At 39.5% G+C, this 17,396-nt stretch overlaps 1 long non-coding RNA gene across 4 annotated transcripts in view; it reads right to left on the bottom strand.

Moving 5' to 3' along the window:
- Nucleotides 1-13,435: 13,435 nt before the first annotated feature.
- The window catches only part of LOC140628397 (uncharacterized), a 118,836-nt gene continuing 114,875 nt past the window's right edge, over nucleotides 13,436-17,396 (bottom strand). For all 4 annotated transcript variants that reach the window (XR_012026648.1, XR_012026649.1, XR_012026647.1 and 1 more), the window contains one exon: nucleotides 13,436-13,573. This is a non-coding gene — a long non-coding RNA (uncharacterized lncRNA). The remainder of the gene's footprint in view (nucleotides 13,574-17,396) is intronic.

Genomic DNA, 17,396 nt, shown 5'->3' with positions numbered 1-17,396 from the left:
AACAATAACTTATTATAGTCTAACGTAAGCAAATATTTTTACCACTTCTGGAAAGAGCCTTATAATACATATTATCTAAATTGAATTTAAATTAAGAAATTTTAAAAAATTTACTTCATTTATTCCTTCCTGTTCTTGGTTTCATTTCTGTCCTATAATTCACTTCCATATATAACATAAATCTTTTCAGATATTTTTGTATAATTGTTTTGTACAGATTTCATTTATATTTACCTACATATCTTCCTTTTCCATCTTAAAAAAATAAAGACAAAGAAGGATGTATTCTTTCCCTTCTAGTACCTCATTTCATATTGAATAGTTATATTTTTCTATAATATTTATGACCCTAACAAATACTTTTGTTCTATCCTTAAGGGCATGCAGATCCCTGAGAGTGAATTCTTGTATATGCCCAGCACCTAGTACACCCCTCATCCTAGAGAAGTGGGTGCACCGTCAATATCTGTTAAATGCCCTGGGCACTCCAGTTTGGCTTTAACTTCCCATGCCCACCCCCATAGTTTCATCAGCTCCCCAGGTTTGTGATGCAATCTCCACAGAAGATTAGAAGACTGAGGTGGAAGAGGGAGAGCAAATAGAGAGGACACGGTCCCAGGGGAGCAGTCAATCCCCACATGCAGGACAAAGAGGGTAGGGAAGGTAGGAGTCCTTCTGAGGGGTTGATGTGGTGGTGGCACCTGCTGCTTGTGGACTGTGCTGCCCCACTGGGAACAGCCTCTGGGGAGGTAGCTGCAATGAAGAGGTTCCTACAACAAGCCTCCTTGTAGGTCTTGGGAGGCATCTCCTTAGTACTTCTGCCCTCTTACATGTTAGCGAGATAACTTGTTCTATAGCCCAGAAGGGGGACAGGTACACTGGAATGAAAAAATATGATGTAACAGTCTCTTCCTACAGGGACTTCTAAAGAACAGACATCTGGAAAACTCAGCATCAGCGGGAAGGAAGGAGCTCCTTGGCTTCAACAGCCTCAGAGCTGCGCTACCTAAGGCAACACTTAAATTCCTCATGGACGTTAAGAGGGTTGGTGTGAATGGCCTCAGAAGACTATGCCATGTAGACTCCTGTTTCTCATTCACCATTTATGGTTAATTAGTTGGGCTGTTTTGTCTGTGAGACTCTAATGAGAGGATGGAACACCCCCTGATCATCTTCCCCTCTGTCTCCTGGTCCCTGCACATATTCACAGATTATTATCTAGATCCAGGGGTGAGAGGACTATCTCTTAGGGGCTGGGAGGTGTGGGGCACTGAGGGCTGTGGTGGGGGAGTCTGAGGGTCCACATTCCCTCTCAGGCCTGAAAGCCAGTGTGTTAAGGGTCAGCAGGTGAAAAGGATACTCAGGAAGAGGAAAGGAGGAGGGTGGGTGGGGAGGGTGAAGGCCAGATGCTTGTGTCCATTCCCACACTAATCACTCCAGGGGGTGAGATGAGAGTTGCCTTGGGCCGGATGGGCTGGGCTGGACAGAGCTGGGCTGGGCTTGGCAGGCAGGGCAAGGCAGGGCTGTGCAGGGCAGAGCAGGGCAGGGCTGGGCAGGGCAGGGCCTTTTTCCTCCAGGGGCTTAGTAGGAGCAAGATTCCTACCCTCTCCACCCTAATGACTCATAGGATCGGGTGGGTGTGGGGGGAGATACCCTCGGGGCACTTTTGAGGTCCTTCACTTTGTGCATTCAAGACCAGTTCCCCCAGAGGCTATACTAGTATTAGGAGGCCCAGATAATCCCTATGGGCTTTATTTACGCTTTTGTTGTGTATATGGAAAATCTTACTTAGGGAGAAGCGTGGATCCTGTGCCAGTGTGTTTACACATTCCAAAGGCCCCGCACAGGCTGTTTCCCATTCATAAGGAGCATCAGGGTCCAGTGTCCAGCTGTGGCTGAGATGAGAGGGACATCCGTGTCCCTTGTGGCTGTTTTACTCCTTCATGGCAATTGGATGCTTGCCTCTAATTTGCAGGGATTGGGGCCATGATGCAGATGGACAGCTGATGTGAAATAGGACCTGCATCCAAGCACCTGCACACATAGGGGAAGAGGAGGCTTGTACACAGACAGGTGAAGTGAAAGGAGGGCATGACAGAGATGGAGGTAAGAGCCCCTCCCGCCCCACTCATGAGGGCACCTGGGAATGAGGACCCCTGGGCTTCACATTCCAATTTCTCAGCAAGGTAAAGTGAAACCACCGTCTGTCCTCAGTTGCCCAGTTCCACTTGGGAAACATAATCGGGCCTTGTTTGTCTTCTCCCTCCCAGGACACAGTGGACACGGGGCCTGGCTCCAGAGGAGAATGTTCCCTCCTTCTCAGTGGTAAAGATGCTGTGTCTTATAGAACAGGGTGTTTGGGTTGTAGTGACAAATGGATTTCCTAGGCCAGCTGTGGGAGGGGCCCACCCCATCCTCCCCCCCAATCCTCCCCAGACATGACAAGGGCACCGCTGGAAGAATGACAACACGTAGCAAGAGAAATGGGGGCCTCAGTGTGGACAAGAAGGAAGAACAGCTTGAGAGACTAAAAAAAGGACCAGCCCAGAGGAAGGGGATGGTTGGTGATGGGCTCTGATTGGCCAGTTTTCCTCTGATGCTTATTTCATCCTCTGCCCAAAGCAATCTTGCAAGCTTCCATGGGGAATGATGGGCATTTCCATGGTGATGGTGATAATTCTTGATCTTCTCCCCCTCCAGTCGATTTGCTGAGGCAGCTGGTGAGAGTGGTGAGGGTGGGAGGAGAATGAGGCACAGGCACCTTGCCACTCTCTGAGTTCTTGTGCCCTTCCCCAGAGGGGCAGAGAGGGGCAGGCCAGGGGCAGGACTGGCTTTGCGTGGGGTGGGGTGGGGGAGGAAGGGCAGGTACGGTAGCCCTGGTGTTCTGTGTTCTCCTGACTCCCATGCCTAGCCTGGTAGCAGCTTTCTTTAATTTCTCAGTCCTGTCTTCATTTCCTCCCTTGCCGTTCCCTGAAGTCTCTGCTCTCAAACATACCCATGCAGGATGCCAAGAGAGGACATCTCAAAGCTGTCAAATAGTTGCTGCAGGGTTCCAGTCAGCCAGCTCAAGCTCTTGTCCTCAAAACCATCCCAACTCCAAGCCTTGTCACCACAAGGAAACCTGCCATGGGAGGTCACTTGTGTGAGCCCTAGCTGCTTTGGTCCTCACCACCAATGATGGCCACTGAAGACAGGGAGGGTAGGACTAGATGATTCACAGAACAACTAACTTCCTCCCTTGGCCAAAATGGCAACACATGAACCAACAACTCACTTTTGTCAACACCTATTATCTCGTCTTCTTGGTAATAGCCATTCTAACACGTGTGACGTGATATCTCATTGTGGTTTTGATTTGTATTTCCCTAATTAATGATGTTGAGCAGCTTTTCATGTATCTCTTGGCTATTTGTATGTCTTCTTTAGAAAAATATCTGTCAAATCCTTTGTTCATTTTTTAATCAGACTGTTTTTTTTCCTGCTGTTGAGTTGTATGAATTACTTATATGTTAGAGATATTAACCTCTTATCAGATATGTTTGCAAATATTTTCTTTCATCCCACATGTTGCCTTTTCTTTGCTGTGCAGAAGCTTTTTAGAAGAAAATGTGACCTAAAAATATGAGAGCAACAACAAAACCAAATACATAACGATGAACCCAATTCACACAAGCACACTTGAATACATACACAGAGGACCTTACACAAACGTACATGCACTCAGAAATATAGGCAACTGCCACAAATAGCCCCCAATGAAGTCTCTCACATGCAAAAACCAAGCTTCATGTTGAGTATAAGCACAAAGGCATACCAATTACTGAGAAATAAATAAAAACATCCAAAAGGAAGAAAGATTTATTCCACAAGCAAATAAAACAATCAAATTAAACACATACACAAAAGATGAAGACAAAAAGCAGTCTAGTCCCATAAAATGTCATATATAAATGCTACAAAAATAAATAGCTACAATATAAAATTTTATGAAACACAGTGTACAAAATAAAACACAGAAATGCATTGGTAAGGACTGAAGTGTGTCCCTCCAAAATTCTTCTGTTGAAACTCTTATACCCAGAGTGATGGTGTTTAGAAATGGGGCCTTTGGGAGTAGGTTTGGATGAGCTCATGAGGTGGGGGGCCTTCGCTATGGGATTATTGTTAATTCTACTTCTAAGAAGAGACACCAGAGAGCTTGCTCACTGTCCAGGTGCACACACTGAGGATAGGCCAGATGAACACACAGTGAGCATCTGTAAGCCAGCAGGAGCACTCTCTCAAGAAACCAATCACACTCATAGCTTGACATTGACCTTCTAGCCTCCAGATTATGAGAAAATAAATATCTGTTGTTTAATCCACCCAGTCTATAGTATGTTGTTATGTCAACCTGAGCTAAAACATGCATAAACACAGAAATGAAATCAAGCCAAATAACAAATGGGAACACATATCGAAGTGGCAAAGATGATACTTGAATTAGTAAGAAAAATACTCTATGATTTAACTCATATGTGGTATCTAAAAAGTCAAACTCATAGAAACTGGGTGTCAGAGGCCGAGGGGTGCCAGGGATGGGGAGATGTTACAGGGTACAAAATTTGTTAGAAGGTGAGTAGGTTCTGGGGGTGCAATGTACAGCACAGTAACTATAGTTAGTAACGCTATTACATAGGTGCTGGAAAGTTTCTAAGATTGTAGATCTTAAGTGTTCTCATTATACACACAGAAGATAATTGCGAGGTGATAGATGTGTTAATTAACGTGACTGCGGTAATTATTGCACAATGTATACATATTTATGTTGTACATCTTAAAAATATCACATCCAACCTACATATGTACAATCTTCATTTGTCAATCTTACCTCAATAAAGCTGGACAAAAATAATAAAATGTTTCAGTTTTGGAGAGAAAAATGGACTTCAAGGTTACACAGTAGAGGAAGCTGAGAGGCAGGAGTGTATTTTTGAAGCTCTAAAGGTCTTGCAAATGATAAGTTAGTTGTGAAAAAGTGTTAGGGGATTTGGCAATACAGAGGAAAAAGAAATCTCAGCTAACAAAGGAGGGCTGTATTCTCAATACAATGTATTTCCCACTGTAGTGAAGCCTCATTTGGCAAAAATATATCAATCTTTGAGGAATCTAAATGGAGGTGTTTTCCCAAGAGTGCACAGTTCCTATGTATGTATATCCTCTTATAAGGCTCAAAATGTCCCTTGAGATAGTCCAGCACTGAAGAGTGAATGCCCAGGCTCTAGAAATGGCATCTCTGTGTTGCAGCTACAACACCATCCCCAGGGCTACCACTTAGGCCCTGGATGTTGTACATTACTCTTCTCCATTCCTGTTCGTCCATTCATGTTTCGTCCACATGAGTGACACCTCCGTGTGAAAGGTTCTGTACACTGAATGGCTCAGAGTGGCAGCCTAAACCAAATAGTCCCATCCATGCAGCTTTCATTCAAGCCTTTAGAAGTTTCTCACTTTGTATGGCATTGAGAGAGTTGTGGGCCCATCAAAGGACATCTTTATCTCTGAAAGTGGTTTGTTGTTTCTTATTTATAACATTTCCTCTGAACTATTTCGTATAGTTTCTATCTCTGTGCTAAAATTCTCCATCTGCTCATGCAAGATGTCTCCTTTTTCCACTGGATGCTGAAATATGTTAATCATAATTATGGGAAAGTCTCTGATAGTTGTAGTATCTGGATTATCTCTGAATCTGGTTTTATTGATTTGTTTCTTGATACTAGGTTTGGTTGTCCTTTGTAAGTTTTTTATTTGATGCTGAACATCACATGCACAGCAGTAGAGAATAAGGTACATAATATTTGCACCTGAAAATGAACATGCTGCTTCACTGTCGGGTTTTTCTTATGTGATAGGGCAGTTGAGTCAGTCTGGTCAATTATTAGCCCGAGATTGGGTTTTATTGTTGTGGTATTTAGCTTAAGTGCATTACAGACTTCGAATTCCTCTAGCATTGTTTTGTTCTTAGGGTGATAGCCATGTTCCAGAGGATTTTTCTCAGTGCTCCTGCTTTACTCATTGACCTCTGACATTCAACACACCTAAACCACATAGGGCTCTCTCTCTAGGTCCCTGACCCTTTCATAGTGGGAGACTGCTCTTGCTTGTTCCTTGGGTGCTGGCCAGGATAGTACAATTACTTCACTTTCTCTGTCCTTGGTAAGCCATTCTCTGCATCTCATTTCTCCTTGGAGGGGCTATCTTCCCTTAAAATCAAGTTAATTAATAGATCTATAACATTGGATCTCTAAGGTATTCAAGAAAAATTATGAGTATGGAGTTTATCTGACCTTTTCATGTTGTTATGTTGAAATCCACACCTTCCATTGCTCTTCATACCAGGCAGAAGCAAAATTCAATGTATGCTTTTTTAGTTGTTGCCTCTTTGTTTTTCTTACATTTCTTTTGGGATAATTTTAGATTTACGGAAAAGTTGTAAATGTAGTACAAAGAGCTCTCATACACCTATCACTCAGCTTACTGCAAGATTACCATCTTATATAACCATGGTGCATTAGTAAAAACCCAGAAATGAACAGTGGCACAATAACATTATCAAAACTACAGACGTTATGGATTTCACCACTTTTTCCACTAAAATGTCCTTTTTCTGTTCCTCTGATCAGTAAAATTTCCCAGCCTTTTTTTTGTTTCATATCCTTTATAGTTTTGAAGAGTACTGGCCAAACATTTTCTAGAATGTTCCTCAAATGGGTTTTTCTGATGTTTTCTTTGGATTCCACTGGGGTTCTGAGTCTGGATAAGAATACCACAGAGATGAAGTTCCCTTCTCATTGCATTATATCAGGAGGTATATCCACATAAGCTATCACTGCTCATATTAACTTTTAAATTCTTGGTTAAGATGGTGTCTGTCAGATTTCTATACTGTAAAGTCACTACTTTTCACTATCCATACACTATTCTTTGGGAATGAGTCACTAAAACCAGCCCACTCAACTGGAGAGGTATTAAGCACCTCTTGGAGAAGGGTATCTACATATATTATTTAGAATTCTTTCTTGTAATAAAGTTTTATATCTTTTCCCACATATATTTACCTATTCAATAATGTATATCAGTAGGGACTCCTGGGCATTAAATTTATTATTTGGGTTTTAACCAAATGCTATTTTTATTGATTTTGCTGATAAGCTTTGGCAACTGGAAGTTCTTTCAAGTTCGGTCATCTGTCATGCCCAATCTTTTTTAATACTTCCTTAATTTCTGGTATTCCAAATTACTCAAAGCTCATTTTGTATTTAACCTAGAATCAACCATTTCTCTAAGGACTTTAAGTTCCTTTTATTAGAAAATGAGATACGAAAACCGAGATCTGGAGTATAAATTTTGAGATAATATTTTCCCATCGTTATACTATGAAAAATATGTTCCAGGGGCTATTTACCTTGACCAACTAAGATTGGGATATGGTGTAAGGATATACAACTGAGAAGAGTTATAGACATCAAGATAGTTTTAAAAATAATGTACTACACCCCCATCTCTCATACCATCAATGCCTTTTTGTTCAAGAAAGGCTCAAAATCCATCAATTTTCCAATGGCCTTAGCAAGTGGTTTGGCACAAACTATTAAGTAATAAGAATAATATCCTTCCCAAAAAGATATGGGTTGGGCTAGTATCAGGCTGCTAAGATGAAAGATGTCATATAATTGAAAAGACCATGAAGTTCCATAGTAGAGCTAAAGAACCTAACAGGTGGAGAAGCTCTATGGATAGTGGATTAAGTAGCTATTTGATGGAGTTTGCTTTATTGCTTGCATTTATGTTCTAAGGGTAACACATTTCAATTTTTTAGGAATACCACCAATCAATAAAGGGTTCCTAGTAAATTAGTTACTATGCATTGTATTTGTAGGAGAACTGAGAAAGCATGTGTGCACACACACACACACACACACACAAACACACACATATACTCAAACCTGGGGCCAATAACAAAATAATGTACTATGAATTTTGGGTGCTAATTATGGATCAGTGTAGGTTCATCAGTTATAAGAAACGTACCATCCCGGTGACTAATGTCAATAATGAGGAAGGCTATGCATGTGTAGGGGCAGGAGATATATGGGAAATTTCTGTTCCTTCCTCTCAATTTTGCTTCGAACCCAAAACTTTTTAAAAAGTCTTTAAAAATCAAAGAAAATAGTTTTAAAATTGCATATAGATGAAAAAAATAACATGCAGTAAAATTGAAATTTTGTGTATGTATGTAGTCCTATGATTTAAACACATGTGTAGATTCGAGTAAATATTATCCCTATCAAGATAAAGAGCAGTGGAATCACATTACATATTCTCCTTGTGTTATCATTTTCTAGTTACACGCACCCACAATCCTAAGCCTTGGCAATGATTAGTCTGCTTTACATTAATATAAGTTTATCTTTTCAAGAATATCATATAAATGGAACCATACAGTATATAACCTTTTGGGAGTGGCTTCTTTTAATCAGAAAAATGGTATGGAGATTCAACCAAATTACTGTGTATATCAGTGGTACATTCCTTAATATTGCTGAATAGTATTCCAATGAATGGATTTACCACACCTATTAAAGGAAATTTGGGTTTCTAGTTTCTTTATCATTACAAATAAAGTTCTCTAAAAAACATGCAAATGACAAGTAAGCACATTTAAAAATGCTAGGCATCATTATAATTATTAAGGAAATAACTATAAAATAAAATAAAATCATGATGAGATAGCACTTTATTCCCACTAAGATGGTTAAAATCAGAAAGATTAAATAGACTAAGTGGGACCCCTGGGTGGCTCAGCAGTTTGGCACCTGTCTTCGGCCCAGGGCATGATCCTGGATTGAGTCCCACGTCAGGCTCCCTTCATGGAGCCTGCTTCTCCCTCTGCCTGTGTCTCTGCCTCTCTCTGTGTGTCTCTCATGAATAAATAAATAAAATCTTAAAAAAAAAATAGACTAAGTGTTGCTTAGGGTTTGAAGGAACTAAAATTTGATAATATAAAATAGTAAAACCACTTTTGAAAGCAGATAATCAGTTTCTTAAAAAGTTAAACATAAACCTATAGTATAATCTTGCCATTCCAAAACAAATGTACACACACAGAATTGTACACCAATGTTCACTGCAGCATTATTCAAAATAGCCAAAAGCTTGAAACAATCAAAATGTCCGTCAGCAGGTGTATAGATGAACTAAATCTGATCTATACATATATTGGAATACCATTCAGCCATAAAAAATATTTGAATCATTGATACACACAACAACTTGGATCAATCTGCAAGTTATATAATTTTTTTTCTGAAAACCAAAGCGTAACAAAGAGTAGTTGCCAAAGCAACATATTTGCTTGAGGGGATCACTTGGGGGCAAAGGGGTAATAGGATATACTGCTTTTCCTAACATAGGTATATAAAGTATAAAACCTCAGTTTCTGCCTTCTGGGACCCTAATATTAGTAGGGACAACCAAAGAAAAATAAAGAAGCAAATGAAACCAATACAAAATCTCCTCATTCGTAAGAGTTCTAATCTAATACTCAATGAAATGGTAGCAAACCAAATCCAATAACATATTAAAACCAAACTAAAACATATAACAATAATACAAGAAAATATAAAGACTAAAAGCCATAAACTAAATATCAAAATCGATGCCATAAAAATATCCACACAACATAAGCACACTCACTTAAAATTGAAACCCTAAACCAAGATATATATATATATATATATATATATATATATATATATATATTACTCTTACCACTACCATATAAACATACCAAACTGAGAAAAACTTCAGAGTAGTCACTGTCACAAACAGGCACATGAGCCATGGTGAGAGTTCAGAAAGGGGCATGGAAGATATGGTCACTTTCCTACAACGTTAGGTGACAAAGAAATATTTCTCCATATAACAATCTAAATCTCCACACAGCTTGAAGTGAGGTAAATTATGTGATTATTAGATTTGGGCACAAAAATTCACAAACATATGTGTCAAAGCTAAAGTCGTTTAAATGAAAATAAAATAAAATAAAATAAAATAAAATAAAATAAAATAAAATATAAAATAAAATAAATAAAATAAAATAAAATAAAATAAAATAAAATAAAATAAAAAATAAAATAAAATAAAATAAAATAAAATAAAATAAAATAAAATAAAATAAAATAAAATTGTTTAAATGAGCTTATACCAGTTTGGAACACCTGCACCCCGATGTTTCTAGCAGCAATGTCCACAATAGCCAAACTGTGGAAGGAGCCTCGGTGTCCATCGAAAGATGAATGGATAAAGAAGCTGTGGTCTATGTATACAATGGAATATTCCTCAGCCATTAGAAACGACAAATACCCACCATTTGCTTGATGGAACTGGAGGGTATTATGCTGAGTGAAATAAGTCAATCGGAGTTTTGCCCCATTTCCCAACAGAACAATGTAATATGTACAATTTACCCTTCAGACATTGTTCCAATCCCGTGATCATGTCCAAAAGGGTAGCTTGTGAGCAATATTCTGTCTCTATCCTCATTCTCTTTTAGTCCTGTGTTATGAAGGAACAACCCAAGAAAAATTAGGGGAAGAAAGCCAATGGATGATTTATTCATACTCAAGAGAGCTACAATATTTATTCATATTCAAATGGTCCTTTTGTTACTTTCTCCCTTTATAGATAATATTTTAAAAACTTGATATTAGAAATGTTTGTGAACTATATGTAGCTTCCAGAACCATAACTACAGGTGAGTTTGGAGAAAGCACTGACCATTTCTTTTTTTTTTTTTAAGATTTTATTTATTCATGAGAGACACACACACACACAGAGAGAGAGAGGCAGAGACACATAGGCAGAGGGAGAAGCAGGCTCTCTGCAGGGAGCCCAATGTGGGACTTGATCCCAGGACTCCCAGATCACACCCTGGACCGAAGGCAGGTGCTAAACCGCTGAGCCACCCAGGCATCCCGTACTGACCATTTCTTTATGTTCACTACCAGTGGTGACTAATCTGCTTTCTGGGGGAAAGAGCTACCCTGAGAGTGTGCATAATTAGAATCTAAAAAATAGGGTATGAAGTTCTCAACTCAGAATTTACTATAGCTTTTCAGCACTGAGCACAAGTCTTTTACCCAGGTTTATCAGGGGAGAAAGGACCTCCCCCAAATTCTGAAACAGTCTAATTCTGCAATATCTGAGAGGCCAAATGCTAGTGAAGTGGTGAGCTTTGCATGAGATGGGGAACTGAATGATCTCAAATGCTGGGGTCTGGTCCACGTGAACAGTTCTGAAGCACTTACTTCCATCTCTACCAAGGGAGAGGCAATTATTCTCTATTTTACCATATGATCACAGGTAGATAACTAATAATCAAATTAATCCTTTAAAACTTTTCCAGCTGATCAACAGATATTTTCAAAAGAACTGTTAAATACTAAAGTCCTCAAAGTCCCTTGGAATTGCCCCTTCAGGCAGCCCAGCTATACCATCTTTCCCCAAACTGTGGACTTTCTCACCCATTTCATTTTGTAAATTATACATGTACACATTTATGCACACCATGACATTATGCAATTATATGTACATATGTATTAGATGGAATATATTCACATTATACACATATCTGTGTACGTGTACAGATATATGTATTCATTTACTTATGTGTGTGTGTGTGTGTGTGTGTGTGTGTGTATTTCACCTGATTCAAGTCACAAACTGAAGTTTTCCTCTGACATACTCTGGGAGGCTTCAAGCTTTGCATCTCCCTCTTATTTTTTTTAAAGATCTTATTTATTTATTCATAAGAGACACACAGAGAGAGGCAGAGACACAGGCAGAGGGAGAAGCAGGCTCCATGCAGGGAGCTCGATGCAGGACTTGATCCCAGGATCCCGGGATCATGCCCTGAGCCGAAGGCAGACGCTCAACCACTGAGCCATCCAGGTGTCCCTGCATCTCCCTCTTAACCTGCCAAACCCTCACATCAAGAAGCAGCATAGTGTTGTGGTTTAGACTGCAGAATCTGTATGTTTTCTGGCTATTTAGAAAAACAGCTCTGTCATTTAAAAAGTGTACAACCAAAAAAATAATAATAATAAAAAATAAAAAGTGTACAACCTTGAGTAAACTGTGTAACTTCTCTGTTCCTCAGTTTCCTCAGCTGTGTAATAAATAACAGTAGTTGAGTAATCAAATGAGTTGATACACTGAAAAGAGCATCTGACATATGGTAAGTAACCAATACGTATTTTATTTTATTTATATCATAATCATCTAGACTAAATTCATGAAATATATCATTAAAAATAAAACACAGATTTGCCACAAGTGGCTGATTGCTCCACTGCAGTTTCTTAAAAATCAAGATGCTTAATCTGTCATTTGTTCAACAAAAAGTTATTGAATGCCCAGTAGGTGGCCAACACAATGCTAATCTTGATAGATAAAAATAATGAATCTCCTAAAATAGTCTTGAGGATCACTGGGTAGCATTTATCACTTTTATATTTCTTTGTATTATCAACTCTTTTATTGGTAGTAGTCACAAAAGCTCATAAAGCTGCTTTCAGTTACAATTTTACATACAAAATTATACAGGCATGCAGGTATACTGTTGTCTCTACATTTTCTCCCTCCTTTCAGTTGGCATGGCTAGTACGACAGGCTTCCAAATGTTCAGAGAAAACAGTATAAAATCATTATTCTGCTCCTAAAGTGACCATCAACTACACAATAGCTATATTTGTAGGTATAAATACCAATTATTTCTTATTGTTCACATTTCAATATGTGTCATAATTTCTCAAAATCTTTGTAGAGAATAACATGGCAGTAAAACCCTTAAGTGATTCACCTGATATCCTGGCATGAAGATTCTGCTTCACGGAGACAGCCTCAGGCCAAGAAAGGGACTAGAGAATTGTTACAGCTGACATTTGGAGTATATGATCAAAATAATACTTTATTGGGGAACACATTGAAATATTCCCCAATTTCCATGTTGGTCTCTAAGGGGGTCATAGCATTAAACACAACTGGGTAATAAGCATCTCCATCTCTTGCCTTCAAGTATCCTGAAAGATGTGACTCACACCTAACCAACCATTATAACTCGATCACCATTTCTCTTGAATCTAGGTAATGGCTGATAGGCAGTGTCAGAAGTCACGAGAAGACATGCTGCTCCCAAGGCCAAGAGACACACAGAGCTCTGGCCAGGTAACAGGGTAGACATTGTGACCCCAAGGACACCATGAGGCCAGTTGGGGAGAAGTACGGCCTTCCTCTTAACTTTTCTTGCTCATGGAAGAGATATCTTTATATATATTATGTTGATTCTCTCCCCACTGTTATATATGTGCATTAACAAGTGGTTTGCATCCCACCCCCCCACCCCCAATCCAATAGCTAAGCAGGAAATACATTCCATCTTACTCCTACCTGTCACCATAGATCTGAGTCCCTCTCCCTGAGTTACTTACCTCAACTCCTGAGACCCAAAAATAAGCAGGTAAAACACAGAATCCTGGAAGCAAAGGATGAGAGAATAATCAGTAGTTGGTGAGATGAAGACAGTAGAGATCATTTTTCCTCCTCAGACCCTGGAGTGAAAAAAATACGAAACAAAACTTTTTTCTTTATCAGCAGTGCGCAACAATACAGAAAATGTTCTAGGTGCCTAGGGATGCCCTTATTCTCCTCTCAGCTCCTGGTTTTTGTGAACCTTTTATTGGATGCATATTTGCTATGAGCAGCATATTTCTGCATTTTCGCACTCTGTGACACATGCTACTATTAGGTGCCTGTGTTTCCCTCGACAGATTGAACCTGAAAATATTAGAAGGAAACATAAGGGAGAATACTAGACTGAAAGCAAGTTTGATTTAAAAAACTGGGTTCTAGAAGTTCTTGTAAAGAGAGAAATAAGAGGATTTGTGTAAGTGAATTTATCTAATACAGATATAGTAATTTAATATTAGTTACATTTATTACTTTTGAAATATAAAGTAAGGGTGAGGAAAATGTAATCTGGATGTCCCCTGGTCCTCCAGTCTATATGTGTTTCCTTGCCTTCAACTGTCCATAAAATAAATTCCCTCCCTTAAATGCAAGAAATGCCACACATTTCCTAAAATTTCAGTGTATTACAGGAAGACATCATAAACTAGGACCATAAATTTATGCTCTTAAGGGAAATTCCCAAGACAAACAGGCCTCCTAGACTCTGTTTTCTTTCTTCCTGGTCCTAACTCTAGATACATGACTTTCTTCCTAATTTCCCAAAGCAGCCCTAGTAGAAATAATAGAATACAGTAGAGAGATACCCTAGCTAATGTAGAAACTATAGACATGATGAAACTGCATTGGCAAAAAGCCGGGTAATATTCCCTCCTTCCAAGCATATACTACTGGGCTTGATCATTTTGCATTTAGTTTAGTAAGGCTAAATGATTAGAAGCATCTTGCACAGTAGCCATGTACTTTTTTACATTGATATGGAAAAATAATGATGATTTTCAGTATCAGATATACCTGTGCACCATTTCCATCAGTCTATTAAATGTCTACAACCCTCAATAGACTGAGAAGCACACAGCTCAGTCTCAGAGATTAGTCATAGTCAAGGAAACGTATTTCAGGGGACAAAATAATTCCAAATAACTTGATCCTTTCCTTTAAATTTGTTGAATTTCATGAATAGTAACTGAAGCCTGATTCTACAGAAACATTGACATATATCAATTTCTCTTTTGTCTGCTTCTCTCTTCCTTGAAGTATTTGGGCCCTTGACGTAGCTCTCCAAACTTCTCAACGGAAAACAATAGCACCTCAGAACTGTTTCCTTCAACCACCAGCATCAGTATAATTTTTTCTTCTTTGCTTCACATACCCCTCAGTAGCTTCAAAAAAGTCTTTGCAGCAACCTAACACATAACAGGAGACTCTAAGATCCATTACCCCATGAAATCACAAGCACACAACCACCGTGTGCCAATGTAAAAGAGGTGCCATTCTATTTCTGTCTGTGTCCCTCTCAAAAGCTGTGGTTTAAAAGGAGATAACTCCCAAAACCTAAAGGAAAAAAGCCCAATACAATATTTCCTAATTTTCAAGAGGTCTGAGTGGGACGTTTCTGTGCTTGCCAGTGTGACTGATCCTGAGTACCAAGGAGAAATTGGACTACTACTCCCTAGTGGAGGCAAGGAAGAATGTGTCTGGAATACAGAGGTCCCTTAGGGCATCTCTTAGTTTTAGCAGCCCTGGAATTAAGGTCAATGGAAAACCACAACAACCCAATCCAGGTAGGATTACTTATAGCCCAGACCCTTCAGGAATTAAGGTTTAGGTAACCCCATCAAATAAAGAACCAGAACCAGCTGAAGTGGTTGCTGAAGGCAGAGGGAATATAGCATGGATAGTGGAAGAAGGCAGTTATAAATAATAGCTACAAACATATAACCAATTACAAAAATGTGCAACTGTCATGATGTCATGCACACTAATGTCATGTCTTCCTTAACTTATGAATATATGTATGTATACTATATAGCAAATTTGTTTATTTTCTACCCTCTCTTGTCACCTTATCATGTAACATAAGATGTATTGACTTCATATCAGAGTAGTTTAATATTTTAAGTGTTATATCATATTTCAGTTAAAGGATATCAAGGGGAAGAGCAAACGTCACTGAAGGACTTTACCTCCTCATCTTGGGAAGAAGTTAGTGGATTTTCAGTTGCACTCAGGATAAATGTATCATGTTGGGCAGGGCTATGTCTTCATTTGGAGATTAAGGAGGCTTTAAGGAGATACATATGGGTTCCAAGTTGACAAGGAATGGACTTGTGACAGTTAATTTTATGTGTTGACTTGACTGGGCCACATTGTATCCAGATGTTTGGTCAAACATATTCTGGGTATTTCTATAAAGGTGTTTTTGGAAGAGACTAATAGTGAAATTGCAGACTGAGTAAAGCAGGTTGCCCTCCCTAATGTTGGTGAGCCTCCTGAAATCAGTCGAAGGCCTGAATAGAACAAAAAGCCTCACTTTTCACTGAATAACAGAGAATTCTTCCTACTTGACTACCTTGAGCCAAGATCCCAGTTTTTCCTGCCTTTGGGCTTAAATATCAACTCTTCCTGGGTCTTGAGCCCACATGCTTTCAGACCAAAACTACACTATTGGTTTTTCCTTGGTCTCTAGCTTGCCAGCTCACCCTGTGATTTAACAACCTCTCTAATAATATGAGCCAATTCTTTACCATCGATTCCTCTCTCTGTCTCTGTCTCTCTCTCTCTCTCTCTCTCCCCCAATATATGAATATCTTATGATATGATAGCATTACCATGAAGTTACACAAGCATATTCAAAGGAATTGGAGAGCATCACTCCATGACGCATGTAATTCAGCAAGGGAGGACAGAAAGGTATTTGGGCTTCCTAAAACAGAAAGCTTGACTATTGGGAGGAAAGCAAAGAGGTATCAAGTTTTTGGGAGTTTTGAAGGCAGGGTGTGTATTTGTTGTGCATTGAGGAAAAACTAACCTATAACCAGAGAAGGGGCATATCGTTCTAAGTGTGGTTGGTCCTTTTGTGGACAAAGAGCTATAATTACTTGAAGAATCTACACAAGAGAATTTTCCTAGGGGGTCCTTTAATTCTAGATTGAGTTTCACAAGAGGTGCTTCAGAGAATACTCGGTGGTGGCCTGTCACTGAAGGTACCAGGGCTCAAGGAAGTGTGGCTCTGTCACTAAAGTTCCACCCACCATTGCCAATGCCACCACAAATGTTGTCCTCATTGTACATTACCCTACTCAAAAAGGTGCCATTCATATATCAACTTATGTGAATGACGCCTCCCTGAGTAGGGCACTGAACACAGATAAGCCGAAGGCAGCAGGCCTGACTTTTTAAAAAGAAACCTACAAATGAGGTTTTTCCTGGGACACTCCCTCCTTAGATTTTAGAGGGCTCTTTAAAGGGCCCCATGAGTTGAACCAGCAGGTTCTTAGAACCAGGTGGCTCTAAGACTCAAAAAATGATACTAGTGTGCAGCTATTGCCTCTTTCAGGGCCAGCACTGATGTTGTACCTGTTGCACATTGCTACACTCAAAGAGGTGCCAATCATAGGTTTTAGCTACATGGATGGCACTTCCTGAAGTGGAGCACTGCACACACCATAGGTAAAGGTGGTGATCCCGCACAAACCCCAACACCCTCATCACTATGCTAGGACAATCAACGCTTTAATACTCTCAATGAGGAATCAGCAGAATACAACCAAAAGGCCTGGAAAGCAGCCACTATGCTCCCCTCTCATTTGCCTTCCCCTGAGTACCTA

Source organism: Canis lupus, chromosome X, assembly GCF_048164855.1.
Source record: "Canis lupus baileyi chromosome X, mCanLup2.hap1, whole genome shotgun sequence".
NCBI lineage: Eukaryota > Metazoa > Chordata > Mammalia > Carnivora > Canidae > Canis > Canis lupus.
This window is presented reverse-complemented; position numbering and strand designations above follow the sequence as displayed.